Raw genomic sequence first — 16,127 nt, 5'->3', positions numbered from 1 at the left:
TGCTTCGTACGTAGTGGTGGGTAATTCATTTGGCTTCGGAAGCATCTTCTTTATGAGGTTCAATAAATTCCTAAATGCCTTGTTGGATATACCATTCTTTGCCTTCCACTATAGTAATTCCAGTGTTGTACCTAGTTTTTTTTGCCCCTCTTCGGCCGTCGGGTATAGCAACTTTCTATGATCCTCAAGCATGCGCTCGAACTTAACTTTCTCTTTTTCAGTTTTGCATTCTTGTTGTGCATCACGAATGGCATCGCCAAGAGCATCACCGAGATCATCTTCTACCGCTACCTTCTTCTTCATCTCTCCCCATTGTAGTATCATCAAAGGCAGCATACTGAGCAATAATGTCATCAATGTCTAAATCTTCTCCTTCACCTTCTTTCATCATGACCCCCGCTTTCTCCATGCTTAGTCCAACATATATAGTTTGACATGAAACCTGACTTAAGCAAATGTGAATGAAGACTCATTAAGCTTGAATATTCCTTTAAATTCTTACATATGGCACATGGACAGCACATGAAACCATCCCGCTTATTTGCCTCGGCCACACCTAAGAAATAGTGCACGCCCTCAATAAAGTCTTGGGAGCGGCGATCGGCATTATACATCCAATGGCGTGACATAATCTGCATTACACGACAAATTATGAAAACCTTGAACATAATTAAGTATTTTATTACACAACATAGATGACACACACACGGTTGATTAATTAACTAAGCCTGGCTACAACGTAAGCAATCCCAACTATCACTAAACAAACTAAAACTACAATGCACTTTAGTAACATAATTATTTCGTGATCGTGCGCAACTAAAACAGACAAATCATTCTTCTGTTGAATATCAATAAGCTTCTCCTGCTGGCTCACTGCCTCATCATCAGCAGCCGCTACCTCAAGCGCACCCAAATTCTGTACGTATGTAGCATAATCTTCCTCCCAGTACCAACCATCGCATCCATTGCCCTCCCACTGAAATTAAAGCCAAAAAATATTTAGTCAAAAATATTCAAGAAAAGCAGGTCAATTAGCCATAATTATAAAATGCGTAAGAAACTCACATCGCGATCCGGGCACTTGTAGAAAACACGACCCTTGTTGGGTCCCTGTCTCTTGACTCGGTACTCTATCACAATCTTCTGCTTACACTTGCCGCAGATAATGAGAGGGAGTTCTTGCCTCAGTCGTTTCGCAACCGAACGAGAGGCCGAGGATCCGGTACCAGTTGTCATCTACTTTCTATACTTATTTTTGCAAACTAGTGTAAATTTCATATTTTCTAAAATGATATATTTAAACAAAACTAGTACGGATTTCACATGTTTCAATAAATAACCATCCGTACTAGTTGACCTTGCTTACGTGATCATCTCGGCCAGCAGTTCTCCACCGGACGGTACCGTACTTGGCTAAGGAAGAGCTCCGATTCTACGAGAAAGGGAACACGGTCTTCCACGACCGTTGCCGCTCTCCCTCGTAGAATCAAAGCTCCTCCTTGACGTCCGTTACCGCTCGACAGAGAACATGTTGGCCGAGCTGAACACGGTCCGCAAGTTCAACTAGTACGGATTTTCTATAATTTTCTAACTATTTACTAAGTTTTTCATTTCATGGAAAATTTAATTCTAAAAAATAAAAGACATGATTTCTAAGTAGTTTATTTCATGGAAAAAATAATTCTAAGTGACCTGCTCGATATCGGCGAGCTCACGGGCGTCTAGGTTGCCGAGGATAGTAACATTTGTAAATAACATTTGTAGGTCTAAAGTTATCAAATATCCATCAAATTATAGCTCAAAAACATGTTTTAATAAATAACCATCCGTACTAGTTGACCTTGCTTACGTGATCATCTCGGCGAGCATTTCTCCACCGGACGGCACCGTACTTGGCCAAGGAAGAGCTCCGATTCTACGAGAAAGGGAACACGGTCTTCCACGACCGTTGCCGCTCTCCCTCGTAGAATCAAAGCTCCTCCTTAACGTCCGTTACCGCTTGGCAGAGAACATGCTCGCCGAGATGAACACGGTCCGCAAGTTCAACTAGTACGGATTTTCTATAATTTTCTAACTATTTTCTAAGTTTTTCATTTCATGGAAAATTTAATTCTAAAAAATAAAAGGCATGATTTCTAAGTATTTCATTTCATGGAAAAAATAATTCTAAGTGACCTACTCGATATCGGCGAGCTCGCGGGCGTTTAGGTTGCTGAGGATAGTAACATTTGTAGATGACATTTGTAGGTCTGAAGTTATCAAATATCCATCAAATTATTGCTCAAAAACATGTTTCAATAAATAACCATCCGTACTAGTTGACCTTGCTTACGTGATCATCTCGGCGAGCATTTCTCCACCGGACGGCACCGTACTTGGCCAAGGAAGAGCTCCGATTCTACAAGAAAGGGAACACGGTCTTCCACGACCGTTGCCGCTCTCCCTCGTAGAATTAAAGCTCCTCCTTGACGTCCGTTACCGCTCGGCAGAGAACATGCTCGCCGAGCTAAACACGGTCCGCAAGTTCAACTAGTACGGATTTTCTATAATTTTCTAACTATTTTCTAAGTTTTTCATTTCATGAAAAAATTAATTCTAAGATCACATAAGCCGCCGGGGACGAGGATGGCGCGTGCTCCAGCGAGGACGAGCGAGGCGTGATTTTGATGAACTAATTTAACTTTTGTTTATCCAAACATATATGCAAATAATCATGTGATTTTGAGCTAAAAATGACATAAAATCATAATAAAGTCCAACATATAAAGTTACACATGCATCTACATCGCAAAATGAGATAAGCTACTGATAAAACATAAGAGGATTAAGTTTGTTACCTCCAAAATCGAAGAGCAACACCAATGGAGGGGGAGAGAGCAAGAACAACAGCAAGCTGAAGAACAGAGGCACTGAGTTTGAATGAAATGGCTCGGGCTCGGGAAGGAAGAAATGAGCTGAATTATAGGCCGGGATAATTAGTCCCGGTTAGGAGGCCAAACCGGGACTAAAGATTAATCTTTATTCCCGGGGCATCACCTAAACCGGGACTAAAAGTTTTAGTCCCGGCTGGTATTACTAACCGGGACTAAAGGTAGGTTGGTAATACCAGCCGGGACTAAAGATTCCTGCCCTACGGACGACCGTTGGGCAGGGACCTTTAGTCCCGGTTGGTATTACCAACCGGGACTAAAGGGTCCTTTAGTCCCGGGGGCAAAAAATGCCGAGATTAATGCCAAATTGGGACATCGTTCTAAAGTCTATTCTCTAGTAGTGTCTGGTGCCAAACGGTCCACCAACTACGAAATATACATATCTACGACTACTAGATTATTAATTGGTTTTCTTGCTCTGTTATCATTGTCAATTTCTGTTTACAAATATTTGTCAATATATGACTCAATCATATGATATATTCATGATTTTTGTTTTCTATAGCGGGTATGTGTATTCCGGTGCAGGTTATTTGTTGAGGCCCCGTTTAGTTGCCGGCCGAATTGGCGCCGCCTGAATTCTGGCGCACTGTAGCGCACTGTAGTATTTCGTTTGTGTTTGGTAATAATTGTCCAATCGTTGACTAATTAGGCTCAAAACGTTCGTCTCGCAAAGTACAACCAAACTGTGCAATTAGTTTTTGATTTCGTCAACATTTAATACTCCATACATGTACCGCAAGTTTGATGCGACGGGGAATCTTCTTTTTGCATAGTGCCAAAGTTTGGATTCTGGGGTAACTTAACAAGGGCTGAGTGTTTTTACCGTCGCGATATGGGTATGGGTAAAATATTTTTACCTGTGGATGAGTATGGGTATTTTATCAGGTATAATTTTATAAAAAAAACACATTAAAATAAGTGGATTCAAACAGGGTCAACTCATTAAAAATAAGTGGATGTGGATCTAAGCAGAACCTTAGGGGATCTAAGCGAATCTTATTGGATAACTAAATAGAATCTTATTAGATCTAAATAGGACCATCTTGTTAGGTCTAAACAGGACCTTAATTTAGCCACCGAGTTGTGATGTTTACTTTAAGTTGGTCCTGTTGGGTCACTGATTTGTGATATTTAGTTTAAGTTTTAAGTCTCGTTTAACACGACTCCACTTCACTAGTAAAATATTTTTTACGCCAACTCCACAAGCAGCTCTTCCAGTGCAACCGACAGAACAATCCACATGTGAAGCTCTTTAGAATATGCTCTCAAGGAATCCCACGCAGGGGCCCACCAAAGCGAGTTGGCTATATCTCCTATTCGTCCCTTGTGAGAGCACGTTTATGGATGAAGCTGTTTAATTTTAATCCGACACAGAACCGCTCCAAACAACTTTAGAAGTCGATGGTGGAGCTATGCCAAAAAAGGGGCTTACCGTACATGTCTTCGACAAACAACTTTAGAAGTCGATGGCGGAGCTATGCAAAAAATGGGGCTTGCCGTACATGTCTTCGACACCTCAGTATAGTTGAGTGACGATGAGTTCGTGAGATGTGATGTTGAGTTTGTGAAGTTTTGCAGTGCGTGTCTTCGATTATATCGTTGTCGAGTGATGTTGAGTTTGTGAAGTTTTTTACTGTGCGTATGGTTGTCGAGTGATGTTGATTTGTTGAGTTTGTGAAGTGTTACCGTGCGTGTCAGACTCCCCCGCATCGTTAATTAGCGTCTGCCACGTGTCGTTGTCGACGTCCGCTGGTCCGCAGAGTTCTAGCTGTATATTGTTAATTAGCGTCTGCCACGTGTCGTTGTCGACGTCCGCTGGTCCGCAGAGTTCTAGCTGTATATTGGCGTTTGTTTTCTTTCTTTTCTTTTACCTCCTGGGCTATCTGTTTTTTTTCCATAATACCAATATTCCTTTTTTAATCTATAGAGATAGAAACTGTGAATGTAAGTTCGTTCAAAATGAAAACAAGAAATAGTTCCAAGACCCCTTAAATCCAGCACTTAGAAAAAACGTGTGATCCGACCTCAAGTCCCGAGGCCCCATGATTCATCAACCATGCCGCGCCGGGCGCCGGCACACAAGCTACGTCCCGGGCGCGGCGTCCTTGACCCGAGCGTGCGGGCGTGGCGGATACCCGCCGTACTCTCGCGCGTAGGCGTCGTAGTACCCCCTGACTCGACTGCCCACGTCCGCGAACGTGCCCCCGCGGGCGTAGTGGTCGCGGTCAGCGGCGGAGTCCACCCGGTGCGCGCCCACGGGGTGGCGCCCCGTGAAGTAGCGGTGCGCCCACGTGCCCACGGCGATCGCGGCCACGCCGGCGCAGCAGGCGAGCAGCGAGGCGACCCCCGTCAGCAGCGCCACGACCGCAACGGGCGCCCAGAGCGGGACGGTGAGGAGCACCAGCGGGCTGAGCAGGACCAGCGCGGCGAGCGCGGCCGTGAGCGTGACGCCCGCCAGGACGAGGAGCGCGGTCAGGGTGACGGCCAGCGCGAGGAAGCCCAGGAGCTGGGTGGAGCCGTGGACGTGGTGGAACGTCTGGACGGCGCGTCCGAGCAGCGAGCGCTGCTGGCGCTCCGTCGACGACGACGACGACGCGTGGCCGCGCCGGGCGGGGGGCTGGGCAGGGCCGCGCGTGGCCCGGGCGGCGGCCGGTCTGCCATGGCGAGGCGAGAGAGCGCGGATGGAAGGGGATGGCCGCTGGGCGATGGCGGGCGGGGATCCAGGGGGTTAGGTGCGAGGGCTCGGAGTTGCGGCGACGTGTGGCGCGGCGCCCGCAGTGGTGAGTGGGCGCGTCGCATGCGCGGCGACATGTGGCGCCGAACGGCACAGTACAGCTGTGGCAAAACGACACCGTCCTTGCGACGGAAGGAGAGGGATTGGTATTATTAGCAACGAACAGAGCACTTGCAGTCACGAAATGGAAAGAGGTAAAAGAATAGTACACGTAAAAGCAGTCAGCAGATTGAAAGAGCTACTACTACCGTATTCTTCTTTTGTAGTACTACACACGGTTGTAGAGGCCCATGTCCTGGGACACCTTTGACCGTCTCAAAAATTTCTAAAACACTCTCCTAATCTTGAATCTTTAGCAAAATTAAGAAAAACAGGTGTCCAATAGTGTCGGAGACCAATACTAGGGCACCCAAAGAGGAGGGGCTAATAGTCGTTATACGTTAATCCATCCAGACAGTCAAAGGTGCGACTACATCTCAGACCGACACCAAGGTCATGGGCTCCGCCTCGCCCGACCTCTAGGGGCGGGCTCCGCTTTGTCCGACACCGAGACCATGGGGTACGGCTCCTAACAGAAGCTCACGCCACCGCCAACCACTATGGGCCAGAAAGTATAACCTAAAGTCAAACTTCTGGCATCGTGCAGGGAGCGGTCACGGCTCAACATGACCCATCTCCACGACATGTCATTCCAGGGGACTCACATCGCCCATAGTGATGGACGCGTAGTCAGTATGCTGCCTACTCCCTATACGGCCGCTGATCAGCACGCTGGCTCGCCGCGCCGCCTGCCGGGGCGGGATGGGACGTCACGACTCGCTGACAACGCTAGGGCATGGCATCATCAGATGGACAGGCTCCCGACGTGGGGCTATCCCTGTTACCACCGGCCATGTCAACGGGGCCCGCACAAGGGAAAGGAAAGGCCCGACAACTCTGAAGGACCTCCTCTCCTTCTCGCTCTCCTCTTTTCTCCCTTGTAACCTGTGCTTTCCCTAGGCCTATAAAAAAAGCAGGGCGTCCCATTAAGGAGCATCGAACTGGTACTGCATCGGATCAGATCAGAACCACTAGCATCGAACCTCGAACACATAGCCGAGCAGCGACGAAGCTCTAGGCACCCATTCGTTCTTTCCATTAGAGACTTGGGACATGTCCCTCTTTCACCCGTTTGTAACCTCTACTACGAACTTTCAGTGCTAGTAACACGAGCAACAGCAACGAACTGGACGTAGGGACATTCTGCCCGAACCAATATAAACCTTGTGTCCTCTTAGCACACCAACCGGGCCAGACGCACAATAATACAAATTTACTCATTGGTGTTTACTTGAAACACCGACAGTTGGCATGCCAAGTAGAGGCCTTTTGCGCGTCTCGACATCAACACCAGGCCTCGGATGGCTAATCGCAACGTCAGCTGGGTCCCAGGCGCGCACGTGCGCTTCGGGGACCTGGACTTCATCGCCACGACGGAAGGAGAGTTGGCATAGGTTCCCGTCGCCGTCCAACCTCTCCACTCCACCAGCCTTGGCGCAATCGTCGAGGCGCTGGAGGAGCTGTAGCTGCACGCACTGGAGGCCCGCACCGCCGAAAAGCGACTAGCTCCTCAACTTCGACTATGGGAGGCTAAAGCGCTAGCTCAGCGCCTTCCTAGGACCTCGACCGTCCTAGGAGGACCTGCACCACCTCAGTTTTCCATTCGCCAACATCATGATGTGGCTTGCCGAAGGAGAGCCGCTCTCTCCGGAATACCTCGCCCGAAGCGCCCCGACGGCACTCCCGGGCAGGCCGTGCACCGCGGTTCTGGTGCATGAGCGTCTTGGCCCCCACCGTGATGCACGTGATGCCCTCGATGCCCGTAGGCGTAAAACGCCGTCAGAACAACCCGACGAGGATGTGTTGATCCACTAGGCGCAGCAAGGCGGCAGGCCACGAACCACGGTTCCGGTGCATGAGCGTCTCAGCCTCCACCACGACACACACGACACCCTCGATGCCCGTAGGCGTACCTACAGCGATGCGAGGGAGGAGGCTAGCCGCAGCTACCACCCATGTCATGGCGGATGCTACGACAGCGGCGAGGACCAAAGCCCAAGCCCCAGTTTGCTGGGACCTTAGGCCTTTGACCGACGCATCCTTTAGGGTAGGGCAAAGCGGGACGAGGACGCCGACAAAGGCGCCTCCAACCGTCCCAACAAGAAGAAGAACAAACAGCGGCGTGAGGGCTCGCTTGTAACACCTCGGGTGTTTAAATACTAAAACCTGCCATGTCATCATATGCATTGCAAAGCATTTAGCCTTTAGTGAAAACTTTGATATGCATACGCTAAAACAAGTTTACTTTTATGTGGTATGTGTTGAATTGTATTGTTTGAATCAAGTTCAAAAGTTTGTTTGGATTTGAATTTTCAAGAAAACCCTGATTTTCAGTATTTAAATCCTACCCTGAAAACCCATTTCAAAATCTAAGCACATTTTGGGGTTGAGTCTAAAAGCAAAAGTGTAGAGCTTGTCAAGTTATACAAAGTTTGTTTTTGGAATTTTCAAAGTTGTTATGAAAAAATTGAAGTAATTTGAAAAGGCGAAATTCTTTAAATGTCCCCTATTTGAATTCAAATTTGCATTTAAAAATGTAGACCGAATTAGGGGGTGGTTATAAAAGCAAAGTTGTAGAACTTTGAATTTTGAGCAACTTTTATTTTTGGAGATTTTTGAGTTGTTATACAAATTTGGGAGTAATTTGGAAATTTAGACGAATGGCAATTCTGTTAATTTGGTGAACAATGCTCGCCGCTTAAGCCACACCGCCGACGTCCTTCTCCTGGCTTCCAGTCACGCCTGTGGCCGCCCTCGGCTTCGTGCTGGCATGAGCAGGGCACTACGTGTCGTCTCCTTGCGCCTTTGCCGCCCTATAAAGCCCTGGAGCCGTCGCCGTTCGTCTCCTTTCTATGCCTCTGCTTTTCCCGTCGCCACCGTTCAACTCCGGCGAGCCCGCGCCGTCGCTGTAGTGCCTCCACCATCGTAGCCAAGCCAGTCCCAGCTCCATCTCCTCCTTGCGAACCCAACCAACCAACTTTGGTCACCTGATTCCGCCGGGAACCCGCTGTACGCACCTTTCTTCCTCGTGGCTGGCAACCTCACCGTCGCAAGTGCGTCGCTGTGGCCAGCGCGCTACGGTCTGTCTCTGACCTTGCAAAGCCTTGTTTCAGCTTCGTCTCGATGCTGTGGTGCTTAATACCTTGTTGCTTGATCCTTTTGACCATCGTAGTCGCCTGAACGCCGTCACCGACGTGGTTCACGCCGCCATGATCGCTATGATCGTCGAACCGCCTCTCCGTTGTTCCTCTGGCTCGTCCATCGCCTTCAACGTGATCGGGGTGAGCTCCTGGTTCTTCCCGAGTCGTTTGTTTCACCGTTACCGGTCTCCTGTCGCTAGCGTAGCGCTGCCGTGCAGTCGTGGCCGCCATGGCCGGCGTAGTGCTTGGTCCAGTTCGTAATTGATCTCACTAGTGCCACAAATCGATGCGCCATGTTGTTGTGATCGTGTTGGTGACTTCGCTGTCGCTAGTGACCTCGCCGTCGGCGAGATTTCGCCGGTCAGAGCCGTCGTCGCCGTGGTCAGCGCCGAAGGTTGAAGATGACATGTGGGGTCGGTTGTCAGTGACTCAGTATTCAAAATGGATTTTTCTATTTTGCAGATTTGAATGAATAGTGATAGTTTTTGTTATTTTTGTGTAGAATTATTTAGAGTTCCAAAAATTATGAAAATTTTTGTGTGACCTCTTTGTGATGTATATTATTTACAAAAAATATGAAATGTTGTTTCTCAGTACTTTTTGAATGTGATGAAAATTGCTCAATTAATTAATAAATGAGTTTCCATGATTTTTCTAGGCTTAATTAATTATCTAAAAATTATGAAAATTGTTTTGCCACTTAGTTATCATGTGATGAACCTTTACAAAAAAATTTGAGCTCAATTGGAACAAGTTGATTTATTTCATAATTTTGAATTAAATAATTAATTCATAAAATCAAATAGTAACCTTTAATGATTTAGGTTTTTCTTGAATTTTTGATTGAGTGATGACCTTGGGTCATTAGTTGGTAATGATCCTTGGCAATTGAAGTGTGTGTTACGAAAAAGGTTTAGTTAGTTTGACTTGCAACTGTACCGTGAAGGAAAGTTGTATTCGAGTTGTTAATTTTGCATCCATCATCAAGCATCATGTTTCGTATCTCGCTTCATGTTAAACATGGCATTATTACTACATGTAGTGAACGAAGGTGAACACGTGATAGTGAATCAAGTTGCGAAGGAGGTTAATCCATCTATTGAGGTCGGATTGGATAATTGTGGAACGTCGTAGGAACCTAACTTTTCCATCAACGAAGGCAAGCCCCAGATGCATTTAAACCTACCTTGTGTTTTACAAATTTTATCGCTTTTGCTTCTATATACTGCATTAAGTGATTAGGAGTCCGGTGGAACCTAATTGGTGCATTACCAACCTTGTTTTTCCATATCTACCTTGTTACCAGTTTTAATTTGTAAATACCTAGTTGTGCTTAGTCATGCTTAGTCGGGTGATTACCTATCACCTGCGAGTTTTTAAATGGATCTTTGGTTACTTATATTATCATGAGATATGAGCATGTGAAGTAATAAATCTAGACCGAGTGGACTCGGGGTGTGAGAGTCACAAGACATAGAGGTCTTGTGAGCGGCTTCTTTCCGCCTGTGTCGATTAAGATCCGTCCGTTGTTGAACTGTGTGAGATGAGACTTTGTAGTACTAACCACATACTCCAGTAAGCCTTACTTGGTGATTCTATTACAAGAATGGCTACTCGCGCACTAGGAGTGGAGAGATGGTGGGAATAGCATGTACCCATGTGGCCATGGGCTGGAATGGTGGAGTACTGTATTCTCGGGTGGCACGGACCCGTTCTTGTTTTAGAGGATCCAAGAGTAGGTTGATATATGTAAGTCGGGGACTGGCATATGTCGTGTGGTCTGGAATCCCCAGCTGGGTTTATAATCGGTTTGAATCATCGTTGCTCCTCGGTTATGGAGACTCAACTCTCTATTCATCATCGTAGTTAATAACTAGAACTTGAGCTGGATTTGAGAAAGAGTTTGATATGAAGTTCATGATCTCATTACAGATCATGGCAGATTCATATATGGTTCTTATGAAGTTTAAATGTTGAAAAACTAAAATTTTGTTAAAGAGCTTTTACGCAAAAGAACTATGAGTATTTCTAAAGCCATACCTTGAATCCCTGAGCCTGTATTCCTGAGTTCTATCAGTTTTTATTTCGGTTAAGTCTTGTTGAGTACTTTTGTACTCAGGGTTCGTTGACCCTTGTTGCAGGTGAGCCTCATGAGTAGGTCTGTTTTGGACCTTGCTTCATGACTGTTGTTCAGGTCGATGATGATAAGTGAATGTGTGATCCTTGGGCAGGATGCTTATTTTGTGTGTTTGTATTATGATACTAATGCCACTCCACTACTACTATGGTTTGTAATAATTATCGAACTTAGTTTGTAAGGTTTGAAACAACTGGTTTGTAAACTAAGTTATCGTAAGACTTCCGCTATTTTACTCTGATGTTGATATTTGAATAAATGTTGTAATACTGCAATGACTCTGTAATGTGATCCTGCTCAGAAATCATGGATGATTCAGGGTTCCCCGAGGACACCCGACATACTTCTTAAGTTACCAGGAACATATGCGTAGTCATCAGAGGTTATTGGACAGTGACAAGTGCTTGTGGGTCCTATAATTTAGGAGGTTCTGCCACATTGCTTGTGGCCACAGCTGATCGTAAGGGAGGCCGAAAGCCCGCCGAGGGTACTATGAACCACTTTGAGAGGCTGCTCGAAGGGCCATGCCCGAACCACGCTTTTCCCATCGAGCACCTATACAAGGACTGTGGCTTCTTAAAGCGGTTCTTGTCCGGGGGCTTCAACAAGGGAGAGCACAGGAAGGAGACCAGCTAGATGAAGCGCGCAACGTCACCCTCCTCTAACTCGGCAAGTACCAACAAGCATTATGCTAGTACCACGACCGTCGAGTGCGAGGTTGAGCCTTCAACATCGGGGACCTGCCTCTCCGCTTTGTCCAAAGCAATAGGAACCACCATAAGTTCTCTCCACCATAGGAGGGACCACATGTCATCGCGGGGATGCTCTGACTAGGTGCCTACAAGCACAAGGCCATCGACAGCGAAGTTTTCATCAATGCCTATAACATCGAGTAGATACGTCACTTTCTACCCTTAATATACACATACTTTCTCTTATCAGTTTCGTTATCAAGTCCCCATCTTTAGTGAACCCGACCCCAGCAACGACGGGGGGTCGGGCCTCACTCGGAGGCTAATAAGAGCGTACCTATCCGGTAGACATTCTCTATGCCTGGCCCTCTCTCAAGTTAAGACCCAGAAGTGAGGTTTGCAGAAACGAACCCTGAGTATAACTGGTCAGACTCGGCTATGGCGCGTTTGCTCACCAGCATGATCAGAGTTTTTCTCCACACCCTAGGATTTTTGGCCTTAGCCATGACAAGAGTCGGTGCACATCTAAGAGTATATCCACCTGGCAAATGTTTCTCTGTGTCCAACCCCCTCTCATGTTAAGACCTAGGAGCTAGGGTTGCAGGAACAGACTCTGAGTATAACTGGTCAGACTGCGAGAAACCTACGCCCCAGCGGCTATGGTGCCTTTGCTCACCAGTGTGATTAGAGTTCGTTCACTCGCTCCCCAAGCTTCATGGTCAGAACGCACTAACCTTTTTATACAAAAAAGGGGAGAAAGGGATAAAAATTTGTTCAGGCTATAACAAAATTTAAGAGCTCATCCATTTATTATGAGTTCATAGCCTAGCCTATCTGCCTAACTAAATTCTTACACGGGATGTTCTCATCCTCTGTCTCCGCAGGTAAGTCCTGTCCTAGCGGGTCATATAAGACGACTGGATGGCTTAACCGCTGCCGAGGGAAGGGTAGGGAGCAACAGGATGCCCCACAAGGGTTATGCCGACCCCGTCATGAACAACAGACCCAGATTTCGCTCGAGCATATCCGGTAAGAACTCTTTAGACCTGTCACTCGTGCCATCGAGGTAAGCCCTGTGCCAGCGGGTCACCCAAGTCAATCAAACGATTTGGGCCACTATCGAGAGATGGGTCACCCTTACTTTAACACACATTCACTTCGCTGTCGAGCCCCCCGACCCCAGCAACGGCTAGGGGTCGGGCCTCACTCGGGGGCTGGCAAGAATATCTGTTCGCCATACATTCTTTATGCCCGACCCCTTCTCACGTTAAAAAACTAGAAGCAAGGTGTATGGAGACAAACTCTAAGAAAAACTAGTTAGACCGCTAGAAGCCTATGCCCCAGTGGCTACGGTATTTCTGCTCACCAGCATGATCAGAGTTTCTGTTCCCGTATCCTGAGCTTTAGCCTCCACCTTCCTCGGAAGGATTTAGAGAGGCCCACCTACAGAGTCTCCATCGAGAAGAGGTCGGCTGGTCGCCTGAGGCTGATCGGATAGCTTGGGTCACGGCCGAGATATGGGCAAAGGGCAGTGGGATACCTCATGCAGGTTACACCAACTCCACCATGAACGACAGACCTAGACCCCACACGAACATATCCAGTAAGAGCTCCCCGAACCCGTCACTCAAGCTATCAAGGTAACTTTACCAACCCCCACTTTTCTTTTCCAGTGCATGAACATTCAATCATCCATTCATTCATACATTCATTTATTCATTCATCCATTCATCCCATACATCCAAGCACTGCATATGCAATTGCTGCATCACAACACTTCGCGTCGCGTCACGAAGCGGTAGTCGTCTCATTCGACATGAGCGGCAACCGATCGAGGTTCGATGGCTGGCCCTTGAAGTGCTCGAGGCTACCTCGTGTCAAATAGAGCCAGGAGAGAAAAACTTAGATGAGCCCCAGCAGCCTTGCCCGACCCTGCTCAGAAGTGGACAGGGACATCAAGACCATTCTCATTCGATCCTAACCTCTAGCCAAGACTATATAATCTCCATCGAGGAGAGGCCAGTGGGCCACCTAAGTCGCTCTGAAGCGACACAGGTATCTGCCAGGAGGTAGGTTAAGGAGCAGTGCAATGCCACATGAGGGCTATTCTAACCCTGTTAGCAGATGACGGACCCGAATTCCAGTCGGACGTGCTCGTTAGCGAGCTCACCAAGCGTGACACTCGAGCCATCGAGGCAAGTGTCGTTAGGTCAGCCCCTCTGATTGCAGAAACTAAGGACAGGGTGACACATGAAATCTGGTCGACCCCTAACGACCCCCATGGGGCTCGGGGGCTTGAGCCGCCTGACCCAAAATCAGGAGACTGAGGTTCAAAGGTCGGCCCGTGAAGGGCTCGAGGCTGCCTCGCGTCGAACAGAGCCAGGGGAGAAAACACAGATGAGCCCCAGTGGCCTTTGCCCAACCCACTTAGAAGCGGATAGAGTCATCTCAACATTCTCGTTCGATCCTAATCTTGAGCCAATCCTACAGAATCCCCACTAAGGGGAGGACATCGGGTCACCAGAGCCACTCTCCGAAATGGCTCAGGTATCTATTGAGAGGCATGTTAAGGAGTAGTGGAATGCCATGCAAGGGCCATGCCGACCCCATCACAAACAATGGACCTAGATTCCGCTCAAACATGCCCATTAGCGAGCTCACTGAGTACGTCACTTGAGCCATCGAGGCAAGTGACGTTAGCTCAACCCCTCTGGTTGCGGAAATCGGGGATGGGGCGATGATCACAAAGATGAGACGACCCTCGACTGAACCCTTGGTATGCGTGGGGGCTTGAGGCAAGTTGGACTCGCAAGGAGACCGAACCTACGGTCGCAAAATGATGGCCCAGAACCTAGGGAGGGGGTACGTGCGAAAATAAGAGACGATTTCTCCTACTAATTTCTCCTCGATCTATTAGTGACACCTGACCCTAGTAATGGCAAGGGGTAGGATCTCACTTGGGGGCTACTATCGGGGACCAATACTAGGGTACCCGAAGAGGAGGGGCTAATGGTAGTTATACGTTAATCCATCCAGGCAGTCAAAGGTGCGACTATAGCTCAGACCAACACCAAGGTCATGGGCTCCGCCTCGCCCGACCTCTGGCCATGGGCTCCGCCTCGCCCGACTCCAATGTCGTGTGATCCGCCTCGCTCGACCCCAAGGTCGTGCGATCCTCCTCACCTAACCTCTAGGGGCGGGCTCTGCCTCGTTCGACACTAAGGCCATGGGCTCCGCCACGCTCGACCTCTAAGGGTAGGCTCCTCCTTGTTTGACCCCCGAGGATGGGCTCTACCTCTCTCAACATTTGAGGGCAGGCTCGGCCTCGCCTAACGTCGAGGCCGTGGGCTTGGCCTCGCTTGACCTCTAAGGGTGGGCTCTGCCTTGCCCAATCCCTCGGGCATGGCTCCTAACAGAAGCTCATGCCACCGCCAACCACTATGGGCCAGAAAGTACAACCCAAGGTCTAACTTCTAGCATCGTGTAGGGAGCGATCACGTCTCTACACGACCCATCCCCATGACATGTCATTCCAGGGGACTCACATCGCCCACAGTGACGGACATGTGGTCACTATGCTGCCTACTTCTTGTACGGTCGCTGATCAGTACGCTGGCTCACCATGCCATCCGCCTGGGCGGGATGGGACTTCATGACCCACTAACAACACTAGGGCATGGCATCATCAGGCGGGCAGGTGCTCGGTGTGGGGCTATCCCTATCACCACTGGCCATATCAGCGGGGCTCGCACAAGGGAAAGGAAAGGTCCAACGACTCTGAAGAACTTCCTCTCCCTCTTGCTCTCCTCTTTTCTCCTATTGTAACATGTGCTTTCCCTTAGCCTATAAAAGGGAAAGCAGGGTATCCCATTAAGGGGCATCAAACTGGTACCACATTAGATTAGATCAGAACCACTATCATCGAACCTCGAACACACAGCTGAGCAGTGATGAAGCTCTAGGCACCCATTCGTTCTTTTCATCAGAGACTTAGGACCTATCCCTCTCTCGCCTGTTTATAACCCCTACTACGAACTTTCAGTGCTAGTAACACGAGTAGTAGCAACGAACTGGACATAGGTACATTCTGCCCGAACCAGTATAAACCTCATGTCCTCTTAGCACACTAGTCGGGCCAGATGCGCAATAATACAAATTTACTCGTTGGTGTTTACTCGAAACACCGATAGTTGGCACACTAGGTAGGGGCCTTTTACGCGTCTCGACATCAACACCAGGCCTCGGATGGCTAATCGCAATGTCAGCTAGGTCCCGGTTGTGCACGTGCGCTTCGGGGACCTGGACTTCATCGCCATGATGGAAGGAGAGTTGGCGCAGGCTCCCGCCGCCATCCAACCTCTCCACTCCACCGGTCTCGGTGCAATCGCC

At 48.3% G+C, this 16,127-nt stretch overlaps 1 pseudogene; it reads right to left on the bottom strand.

Annotated features, from left to right (window-relative positions):
- Positions 1-4,929: 4,929 nt before the first annotated feature.
- On the bottom strand, positions 4,930-5,612 carry LOC136458593 (oleosin-like; annotated as a pseudogene).
- Positions 5,613-16,127: the final 10,515 nt, after the last annotated feature.

Source organism: Miscanthus floridulus, chromosome 6 (genome assembly GCF_019320115.1).
Source record: "Miscanthus floridulus cultivar M001 chromosome 6, ASM1932011v1, whole genome shotgun sequence".
Classification (NCBI taxonomy): domain Eukaryota; kingdom Viridiplantae; phylum Streptophyta; class Magnoliopsida; order Poales; family Poaceae; genus Miscanthus; species Miscanthus floridulus.
Note: the sequence above shows the minus strand (reverse complement) of the source record. Positions and strands in the feature narration are given on the sequence as shown.